Raw genomic sequence first — 11,334 nt, 5'->3', positions numbered from 1 at the left:
ATTGTGCAAAATTGGAATGGGATCACCGGATTTGCAGAACAAAGGTTTGTCAAAAGAAGCTGAAGAATTTTTGAAAAAGTGTCTTGTTAAGGAGCCGAGATCGCTATGGACTGCAGGTCCACCTATTGCCCTTTGGCCTTTAGATTTGGTTTTGGTGTGTGTGTGTGAGAGAGAGAGAGGGGGCTGGCATTATCACCTTAATATGATGAATCTTGAATAAAAGAAACATGCATGTGAAGACTGTGAGACGTAACAATTGGAAGTTCAGCCAACAGTTGTTAGCAAGCCTCTTTTGTATGCAAAATTAAACGCAATGCTAATTTAGCAATTGGTTCCTAACAGAGTTATTGTAACTAAGAAAGTAAAAGAAGATTGACATTCTCTATAAAAGCTGTCATTCTCTTATGTAGGCTGGACGGTAACATATTTGTCATCTGCATTAGCACAGTGGCTCAAACCTTAGATATAGTGCCATTTCCTCTAGCAATAGGAACATGAAGCCAAAATATAGCTAGCACTTCTCTCATCACACCAGTTGTTAAAACTACAGCTGCTGCGAAAGACAATTCACGAATATTAGAGAAATCGCATAGCTGATGGATTATATAACGCAAAGCACTTCAGTATCGAATTAACGTGTAAATTGAACAATTAGCACATATGGAGTTTACACGAGTTACCTCTTGAAGCGTGAACTAAGTATGTCTTTTACGTTAGCCTCCAATTCCAGAACAACTTAATCAAAATGCCATGACCAACACGATCACAATCTCCTAACGTCTCGTAGTCTTCTACTGTATTACTCAAATAATATCCGGAAAGAATAAATTTAGTATGAGCGAAATTTGAGAAAAAAAAGCACCAATAAATTCGGCCATCCCTACGGCAGAAAAACCCATGTATATATACACGCACAAGGTCAAAACAGTAGGGACCATAGAATTTAATTAACAAGGCTCCCTATTATGGAATTAATTTCGAAAATTTGAAATTAACTTCAACCGTAGTAAATTGTAAATTATTTCACTAAAAATTCGTAATTGTACTCCTTAGTTTAATTTCAAAATTCTTTCATAAAACCTCATTTAACTCCTCGTGTTAAGATTCAGATATTAATCAATCAATTTAAATTACTGACAATTTAATTTATATATCGATTACTACCTTTAGACATTTGCTTAGCCTATTTTATGCCCTGGATACAAAATTCACTGGGCGGGTTTATCCATAAAAACTTATAAGCTTTCAAAAAGATATATTATCAATCTCAAAGTCGAGATATGGATTCTATCAACTAATTATTCTTTTGTCAATGTAAGTATATTACTAGTAAAAATAGCACGGGCTAGCCAGTTTTTGGACTGGTCATTCAAAATAGCCAGCGTTTGCAAAGTCATTGAAAATTAGTCACTAGTGCTGTAACACGGAAAGTTCCAGCATAATATACTGATGATCGATGTACCTGTGTATGAACTTCCATCATATTATGCTGGAACTTCAACACGCGGAAAGTTCCAGTATAATATACTGAAGATTGGAGCACCTGTGTATGAACTTCCAGCATATTATGCTGGATCGGTATATTATACTGGAACTCCAGTATATTATGCTGGAACTCCAATATATTATACTAGAACTCCAGTATAAATATACTGGAACTCTAGTATATTATGCTGGAAGTCCAGTATATTATACTGGAACTCCAGAATAAATATACTGGAGTTCTAGTATATTATCTTTAGATGAAAAGTGGCTAAATTTCGATTACTTTTGAAATTATGGCTATTTTTGAATGACCACTTGTAAATCTAGCTATTTTTGAATTTCTCCCTATATTAGTCAGAATAATTTTCATAATAGCTAAAACTCCAAATATTTCAGATTCCAAAACAAATTCAAAGTTACACATAAGCTTTTAATAACGTAGCTAAGAATAAAACGAATTTACATTCCACAATAGGTTTCAAGTTATACATAATTGTAAATTTCAAAGCATTCACGATGCACAATTTTTCTACGACACTGTCTTCTTCTTTCACTCCTCCTCGGGTCTTTAACTACACCTTATCTTGGTCTTAACTTGTCATTGCTCTAACTCCACCAATCTACCTGTCAATAAAAAAATATTTTTAATACCACGAAGCAAAAATAACTCATCGTATATGTTTAACAGGTATAACTGAGTTGAAACTTTAACACAAAGATGTAAGTTCAATTAGTAAAAATATTGATAGAATTTCAAGCAGATAAAAAACATGTATTGATAAATATTTTATAAGAATTTCTAACAGATAACAAAAGGAAAAAATACAAAGCAACAAAAGAAGTAAAAAAGAAAATCTTGAACACTTTTTAAACAACTTAAATTATCTTCATCCCAGTTTTGTAATATTGCTTTTCTCTTCAAATTCTCAATCACTACTTATCAAAAATAAGATACAATATTCATCAAATTGCTGGAATAGTCCACAAAATTATACCCAAAAATCAAAGTGAAGTAGGTATAAAAATATTTAGAAGCCCTAAAATATAGAGATATGAGCTTACCTCTTCTGTCCGACAATAAAGAAGCGATTGGGTTCTCTCTCGCTCTTCCTTGTCATTCTTGGTCTTCTTAGTTTAGCCGTGGTTAAAGAATGAAATAGAAAAGTGGGGAAGGGGAGGTGGCGGCGGGAGAGAGAGAGAGAGAGGAGGTCAGAGTGTAGTTTAGGTTTAAGGGATTTTGCTTTGGGCCTTTGTCGTTTCTTTATTTGTTGTTATATACTATAGATTTTTGCTTTCTTTTAATTTTTAATAAGACATGTAATACATTAAATGCAAAAAATATAAGTGCTAATGAATATAAGTAATAAAAACAACTACCAAAAACCAAAATGAATAATATTATAAATACTTAATTTATAATAAGTAACATAGAAACAATAAACTATTTAAATAAAATGAAGGTATTCTAATTTACCTTTTTCTTTAAAGCTTCTTTCGTGCTATATGATATTCTTAGTTTATTATATTCTCCTATTTCAATTATATTAATTTTAAAAAATATTAGTGCCTAATTAGATTTATGATAGTAATTATTAAAGTATCAAAATAGCATTAGACCATTAATTATGCATATTCAAATTGAATACAATTAGTGATCAATGTAAATAGATACAAGCACAAAGTTTCTAGACCAAGTCTTGTCATGACTTTCATACTCGAAGCAAAAATATTCATCTTTAAAAAATTATGACCTAATTTATTATGGTTAAAATATTATTATTACAATGGTAACCTGAAATGTACGATAATATAATTATAGTCAACTATAAAAGTTTATTGATATTTTGAATATGTTACTATTCATTTTTTTCTTGATAAAAATTTGTAACTATTGAGCCAACTATTTGGAATTTGTTTCTAACGTGAAGCAAAATTATCCATTAACTACAAGATTGTGTTTCAACTAATTTAATAGTAGTAAAATATTACTATTGCTACAGTAAGTTCCAATTCTTGGTAATACTTATAAATAGCTACGAAATTTTATCATAGTGATAAATCTGTGGTTTAAATCATTTATGACAAATAATTGTTAAGCCAAATGTAGCAATAGTTTATTTAGAACTTAAAGCAGAATTATTTATTCAGATACAACATTTATTTTAAATAATTTATTGTGACTAAAAATTAGTTTTAGTACAGTAAGTTTTAGCATGTAGCAAAAACTAATGATTAGCAAAGAAATTTTATCATATCAAAAGATCTGTGGCTATATCATGTCTTTATGACAAATAATCGTAGCTTTTAAATCAACTAATGCCACGATATTTTATAACTTGAAGCAAAAATATTTATTTTAGCTACAATAGTTTGTTTCAAATAATTTATTGTGGCTAAAAGATTACTGTTGCTTCAATAACTTTTAATGCGTTGCAAAAACTTATGATTAGCTACGAAATTATACCGTAGCAATAAATTTATAGCTATTTAGGTAATTGTTGCCACGATAATTAGCAACCATGATGTATACTTGATAAATAGGGGTTCAATCGATATGACAATGATGTATACTTGATAAAGTTTTTGGCGCCACCAAAATCCTAAAAAAAGAAAAGAAAAGAAAAAAGAGCTTTCGCAAGAGTCAACGTAGCCCCTTCTGAATACGAGGAGAAACAAAAAGAGTGCTCTCCTATACCTCTAATTTCTTTTTATCCTTTGTCTGGGGCTCCCTAGCAAACAAAGGTATTCACATCACATGTTTCATGTCGAAATGGCAAAGCAACATATATATAGTATTCACAACATATTTCATTTGTACGTACTAGCTTAATTACACTTCTTAAAGTAAAATTATATATTTCACTGTATACATGCAGCTGGAGTAGAATAGAAGTTTCTCTACCTCAGAATACCATGCTGCAGATTAAAATGCTCCTCCTCTTATAACTTAAATATATTTTACAATTAACATTAATTGTCATATCAATCGTGACGAATCACCTAATTTATGACATGAATGTCCAATCATTTCATGTGCAATATCCGTCACAAGCATGGACCGCTGTACAAAATGCAAGAGGACCTTCCTCAAGTGTGAGAAAGAGTACTCAGATTGTTTTTCCAAAATGTGTACGTTTTGGATTAAGAATTCTAGTGGTGTGTTGTTTTTAAAGGAATACCAGATATATGCAAAATACAATTATAGAATAATAATACAGGGCATAAGTTGCATATCCACAATTGCGATTTATAAGGCGCATTTGGCAGTTGCGATTTGGTAATTGCGATTTTTCATTGCAGTTGCGACTTACAAGACGCATTTGGCAAACTATAAGTCGCATTTCAAATACTATTTATGAGTGGCCGAACTGATTCATGAGTCGCAACTTAGTCGCGATTTTAATTTTTTGGTGTCGCTTTGGGATTAAGACTTGCTCTATGTTTAACCATAGCAATTGAAACTGAACTGTCATCCTTTATCTTGCTAGGAGTTCAAGTTTTTTCCCTCTGTTTACATTGATATATTTTATTATATAATTTCTCACAAGTGAACAATGACGTTGGAAAATTAATAAATAGTCTTGTGAGCCCTTTGTGAAAGCCGTGATTTCCTTAATGAGTAACTGAAGTTTTGAACTTCTCATCAAATTTGTACCTGTTAATTAACAGCTATTAGTCAGATTACTTGGAAAAGTGGTAAATAATTTGTTACAGATTACAATAGAGGAAAAAAACAAATTTTGGAAACTTTACAGCTTTAGTTTGTCGGCCCTAAAACAAAAACCTAGCTTGTAATTCAAGAAACACGTAATAGGGAAAAGGAAAACCAAGTAATTCATATTTCATACTAATATATAACTTATAAGTAAAGCAATATCAGAAAGTTACCAAAACAAAACAAAAAACAGGTTATCGACTTACTATAGAGAGCAAGAGAAAAATTGATTCAATGGCGGCGATTAGCGATCCAATAATATGGACGAGAGGCAAAACTATAGGAAGAGGCAGTTTCGGTATCGTCACTTCAGCAACGACAACAAACTCATCCGTTGATATTCCGTCGACAATCGCAGTAAAATCTGCCTTGTTTTCGCGTTCAAAGTCGTTACAGAAAGAGAGAGAATTGCTACACGAGTTTCAAGATTGTGATCATGTTATTCGATGTTTCGGAGCTGATGTTACTGAAGAAGATGGGAAGATATTGTACAACATGTTGCTCGAGTACGCGTCTGGTGGAAGTTTAGCTGATCGGATTGGTCAAAATTCAAGGAAAGGGTTGCAAGATTTTGAGGTAAAACAGCACGCGAAATCGCTTCTCTTAGGGCTTAGTCATAATCATGGAAGAGGTTTCGTTCACCTTGACATTAAACCAGATAATATTCTTCCTGTGGGTATGGAAAAAGGTGCCAAGATTGATGATTTCGGGTTTGCGAAGAAGGTTGGAGGAGTAAAGAGTCAGAAAAGAAAGCACGGACTCAAAGGAACACCTATGTACATGGCGCCAGAATTATTTCTTGATAACGAGTACGGACCTGAAGCCGATATTTGGGCTTTCGGGTGCACTGTCTTTGAGATGGTTACAGGGAAGACAGTGTGAGATTGCAGTGAAGCCAACGACGTTGTTTATCTGTTGTGCAAAATTGGAATGGGATCACCGGATTTGCAAAACAAAAGATTGTCAAAAGAGGCTGAAGATTTTCTGAAAAAGTGTCTTGTTAAGGAGCCGAGATCGCGATGGACTGCTGATATGCTATTAAAGCATCCATTTCTTTCATCTAATGATAATGTTGTTGTTCGTGAGCAGACAAGGAAAAAGGAACTCAATCCGTTTTTGTTTATTCGGTATTTGTGCCGGTGAAAGTGATCCTTTAATTGACGATTTCTGCAATAGTACGGAGATGGATAAGCTAAAACCAATGAAGTTGTTGAATTGCAGATCCAACAAAAGAAGAAATCTACTAGCTGAAGGATGCTGATTATCAGTTTTGATTAGAATTTTACAAATGTAAAGAATTATACTAATGCAAAGAACTACGTTTGGGCTTGATCCCCATAGGAGCTTAGCCCGGGGTACGTAAGTCCCAAAAAAAACAGTTTTGTGTTTATATTTTCTTAATTAGTATTGAACAATCTGTACAAAAAGGCAGCTTGTAATTTTAGTTAACAGTAAGTACATTCTCTTTTCAACATATCTTGCAGATTTATATGTTGTATTTTTTCTTATAGAATATTCAATCTGTTCACTTGAAAGAGAGGCTCTTTTGCAAGTAGATTTTGCTAATAGGAACTACATTCTGTTTTATGTTATATTCTTTTATGTCATATTGTCATGGAACAAGAATATACCAAGTCAGAGTAGCAAAAGAATAAAATGAAAGAGCCTCTTTTGTATGTAATTAAACGCAATGTTTATTTGAAATATGAAAATTCTTTCTTCAAGCGACAAAAGATTAGGTTTTGCCAAGTTAATTTAGGATTTGGTTCCTAAAAACTTGTTGTAACTAAGGAAGTAAAAGGAGGCTTAATTACTAAATAGCTATCCAAAGCAATTGACATGATTTACAAAAGCAAAGATCATTCTCTGATATAGGCTAGGTGGTAACATATTTATCATATGCATTAGCACAATGGCTCAAACCTAGATATAGTGGCATTTCCTCTAGCAATTTATATCTAGCACTTTCTACACACAAATTATATCCCATCACAGTAGTTATTACAAACTACAGCTGCTGCCAAAGTTAACCATCGTGGTAAAATTGATGATGGGTAGCGAGCTTAAAAAAAATAAAAAGGACAGCTCGATACACAAGGCATTCCGCGTTCATAGCTGGTGGTCTGTTTGAGTGGGTGAAAGTATAAAATATAATATTATGAATACTCAAGAGGACCAACAACCATAAAGTGGCAGCAAGATGTTAGGAATTTTTGGAAGTAAACATTTCTAATGACAACAAAATATAGAAAAACATCACAATCCTGCACGGATAAGTATCCCTTTTCAAGCCGCAAAGGCAGTAGGGGTGGGTGTTCGCAATTCAGATTGGATATGAAAATTTCAGTTTGAATTTTCGATTTTCGGATTGAAAAATGACAATCCAAATAAGCTCGGATTGGATCAGATTTTTTAAGTGTGATTTCGGATAGAAAAAATAGCAATCCAAATAAGCTCGAATTGGATCGGATTTAAGTTTGATTTCGGATTAGTCGTTTGGATATTTTGGATTTTAGATTTTAAGTCTATAAGTTGAGAGTCTTACAAAAATGAACATTCAAATGAAGTCCTCATGTTAAATTGCTTAGAAAGTTTCTCATTCTAACCGCAATCAACTAAATAAAGTATTCACGTAATGAAATCATCATCAAGTATAATAAGGCCGATACACTACTAGAAATCCAGTAAAAACCGACCAACGTTGGTCGGTAATGGCCAAAAATCGACCAAAACACGACCATTTATGTGTGGACGGTATTTTTATGGTCGGAAAGGCATACCGACCAAAGTTGGTCGGAAATTACCGACCAACTTTGGTCGGTCAATTAAATTCAAAAAAAAAAAAAAATATTGCAAAAAAAATCGACCAAAGTTGGTCGGTTTTTTCCGATCAAAGTTGGTCGGTATTTTAATTATGTAATAAAAAGATTCACCATCTGGGAATCGAACCGGGGTCTGTACTATGGCAGGATGCTATTCTACCACTAGTCCATTGGTACATTTTATTTTAAGACTGTTTTTTATTTGATTTATACTCTTTAATTGTATTTTTCGCACGAAAATAACCGACCAAAGTTGGTCGGTTTTATTAAAAAGTAAAATTACCGACCAAAGTTGGTCGGGTTTTTTAAATGACCGGCCGAATTAACCGACCAATTTTGGTCGTTTTTTTAATATTAATTTTTATTTATTTTAATTGAAAAACCGATCAAAGTTGGTCGGTTTCTTGAAACATAAATTTCGCGAGATTCAAAAATAGTTTCCCGTATTTTTGCGCCAAAGAAAACCGACCAAAGTTGGTCGGTTTCGTAAAAGAAAATTAAAAAAAAATATTTTGAAAAACCGACTCGGTCGACCTTGGTCAGTTTTTGTCGAATTTCTAGTAGTGATAATAAGTAGTACTCCCTCCGTTTCAATTTATATGAACCTATTTGACTGGGCAAGGAGTTTAAGAAAAAATAAATATTTTTAGAATTTGTAGTCCTAAACAAGTCAAAAAAGGCCCGGAGTATTTGTGTGGTTATAAAAGCTTCTCATTAAGGGTACAATTGGAAGTTTAAGCTAGATTGATTCCAAAATTAGAAAGGGGTCATTCTTTTTGGAACAGAACAAAAAGAAAATAGGTTCACATAAGCTGGAACGGAGGGAGTAATAGTAAGACCATATTGTCCTAATAAAAAGCATTATAATAGTAATTTAGTAATTAGTATTGAATATATGAGATAATATCTAATGGGTGGGGATGGCATTGGACTTATTATATTGCATATGGATAATGGAATAAATATAAAGTATATCCAAAAATCCGAAATACCAAATCCAACATCCAATCTGAAATCCAAAAATTTTAAAAATTAAATCCGTAATTCGAAGATTTAAACCAAAAATCCAAAAAAATCGAATTTAGGTTTGGATTTTAGGTTTGCCAGAACTATTCTCACCCCTAAAAGGCAGAATCAAATTACTCGTCAAGTCCATCAATTTGAGTTGTGTGAAAATCGTGTTACCCCTCCAACTTTGTGTGAAAAAACAAATTCCTTCTCAATTTGTAAGCTATAAACATTTTCTCCCTCCTATTCTTAGGTATTTATTGAATTTTCTCTTTTCAACATATCTTGCAGATGTATATATATGTTGTATTCTTCTTTCTTAGCCCTAAAGTATGAGTGTTCTGAAGATAATATTTCTCAGCTAACGATCGATGTGACAATCATGCCTGCTTGACAAAGTCTTTGGCGCCACTAATTGACATTCCAAGCCTCTAATACCTCAAATGTCCGTTTATTCTTCGTTTCGGACTAGCTAGTATATACTGCTTTCGTGCTTAATAGTATTTGGTGATTTGTGTAATTTTTAGGATGTACATTTTTCTTAAACTTCGTCAAGCCTATCCGCTTATTTGTTCCAAACCATAGTTTCTAGTTTCAAGATCGCTACGCTTTTAGCACGCGTGTGGTGAGATGTGCCAAGCCCGGTGTCTACTGATTTTGTCATTCCTATGATTCAAAGAATTCACCGGCTATAGGGACATCAAGTAAGGGGCTACTCATGCCTAATGAACATTCGATTATTTTTTCGGGGAAGAGAAGAGCTCTACGTCACGACCCGAAATTCCCATCTTCGGACCGTGATGGCGCCTAACATTTTACTTGCTAGGAAAGCCAACGTTAGAATAATATTATCCATTTTTAAAATAATTTTTTTATTTATTAATAATCAAAGAAACAAATGCGGAAGTAAAGTCTAAAATATAGTGAATAATCCATAAAAATAACGATGTATAAATACCATCCCATAATTAGTGTCATAAGTGCACGAGCTTCTAGAATAATACAAATAATGGTCTGAATAAAATAAAGTTGTCTGAAAATAAACACACAGCTAAAGTAAAGTAGACAGGGACTTCAGAAACTGCGGACGCCATGCAGTTATACCTCAAGTCTCCTTTAGTAGTTGAAATCCGAACAAGTCTATGGTACGCCGCTGGGACCAACTCCGAAATCTGCACAAGAAGTGCAAAATGTAGTATCAGTACAACCGACCCCATGTACTGGTAAATGCTGAGCCTAACCTCGATGAAATAGTGACGAGGCTAAGGCAGGTCACTTACATTAACCTGTACGCAATATTAGTAACAACAACAAATAATAAAAATAAATCAGATAACTCATTTATAATAATTGAAGCCAGCCCTGCAGTCATAACCAATTATCATTTCCATCAATTTCCGTTGCAGCGTGCAACCCGCTCTCACAATATATTCATATTCAATTCTGTTGCGGCGTGCAACCCGCTCCTCTAATATATTCATTTTAATCAAGTCTGTTGCGGCGTGCAACCCGATCCTCCAATATAGACTTTTAATAAGTCTGTTGCGGCGTGCAGCCCGATCCTCCAATATGGACTTTTAATAAGTCTGTTGCGGCGTGTAACCCGATCCTTCAATTTATTCATTTACCAATTCTTATAGAAGAAATTACCCCAATGAGTGTAACAATTAATATAAAAGTTTTTAAGACAACAAGCATACAATAATTATGATTTAATTATAAAACAAACAATGACAAATAGCAATTTATATAGGAAATTAGGGAGAAAATAGGCAGTTTAATGTTAAATATGCTAAATGTCAAGTAGCAATTAACACACATAAATCAAATAGCATGTAACAATTATTGCAGGAATTCAAGAATTAATATTTGTCAAAGAATAGGAAAGAAATAATTTTTATAATAATAAATTCATGATTAAAACAACTTATGATTTTTCAAGTAAATATGCAAACAATTAATTTGACGATGTATAGACACTCGTCACCTCGCCTATACGTCGTTCACATGCATTTCACGTAACAAATAGTTTAAGGGTTCTATTCCCTCAAGTCAAGGTTAACCACAATACTTACCTCGCTTTGCAAATTCCAATCAATTACTCGACCACAACTTTTCCTCTTAAATTTGTCTCCAAAAGCTTCAAATCTATTCACAAACAATTTGATATACTCAATACGAATCATAGGAATTAGTTCCATATGAATTTACTAATTTTTCAAATAAAAATCCAAAATTAATTTAAATATTCGACAGTGGGATCCACGTCTCAAATCTCGGAAAAACTTAAGAAATCCGAATACC

General features: G+C 33.1%; 1 long non-coding RNA gene and 1 pseudogene across 1 annotated transcript; one reads left to right on the top strand and one right to left on the bottom strand.

Annotated features, from left to right (window-relative positions):
- Positions 1-1,768: 1,768 nt before the first annotated feature.
- Positions 1,769-2,726, bottom strand: LOC104117556 (uncharacterized). The gene is made up of 2 exons (XR_691088.3): positions 2,548-2,726; positions 1,769-2,109 (listed from the first exon to the last, which is right to left on the bottom strand). It is a non-coding gene; the product is annotated as an uncharacterized lncRNA (long non-coding RNA).
- A 2,700-nt stretch (positions 2,727-5,426) lies between these two features.
- LOC104117557 (mitogen-activated protein kinase kinase kinase 20-like) lies at positions 5,427-6,461 on the top strand (annotated as a pseudogene).
- Positions 6,462-11,334: the final 4,873 nt, after the last annotated feature.

The sequence above is a fragment of the Nicotiana tomentosiformis genome, chromosome 12 (genome assembly GCF_000390325.3).
Source record: "Nicotiana tomentosiformis chromosome 12, ASM39032v3, whole genome shotgun sequence".
NCBI lineage: Eukaryota > Viridiplantae > Streptophyta > Magnoliopsida > Solanales > Solanaceae > Nicotiana > Nicotiana tomentosiformis.
Note: the sequence above shows the minus strand (reverse complement) of the source record. Positions and strands in the feature narration are given on the sequence as shown.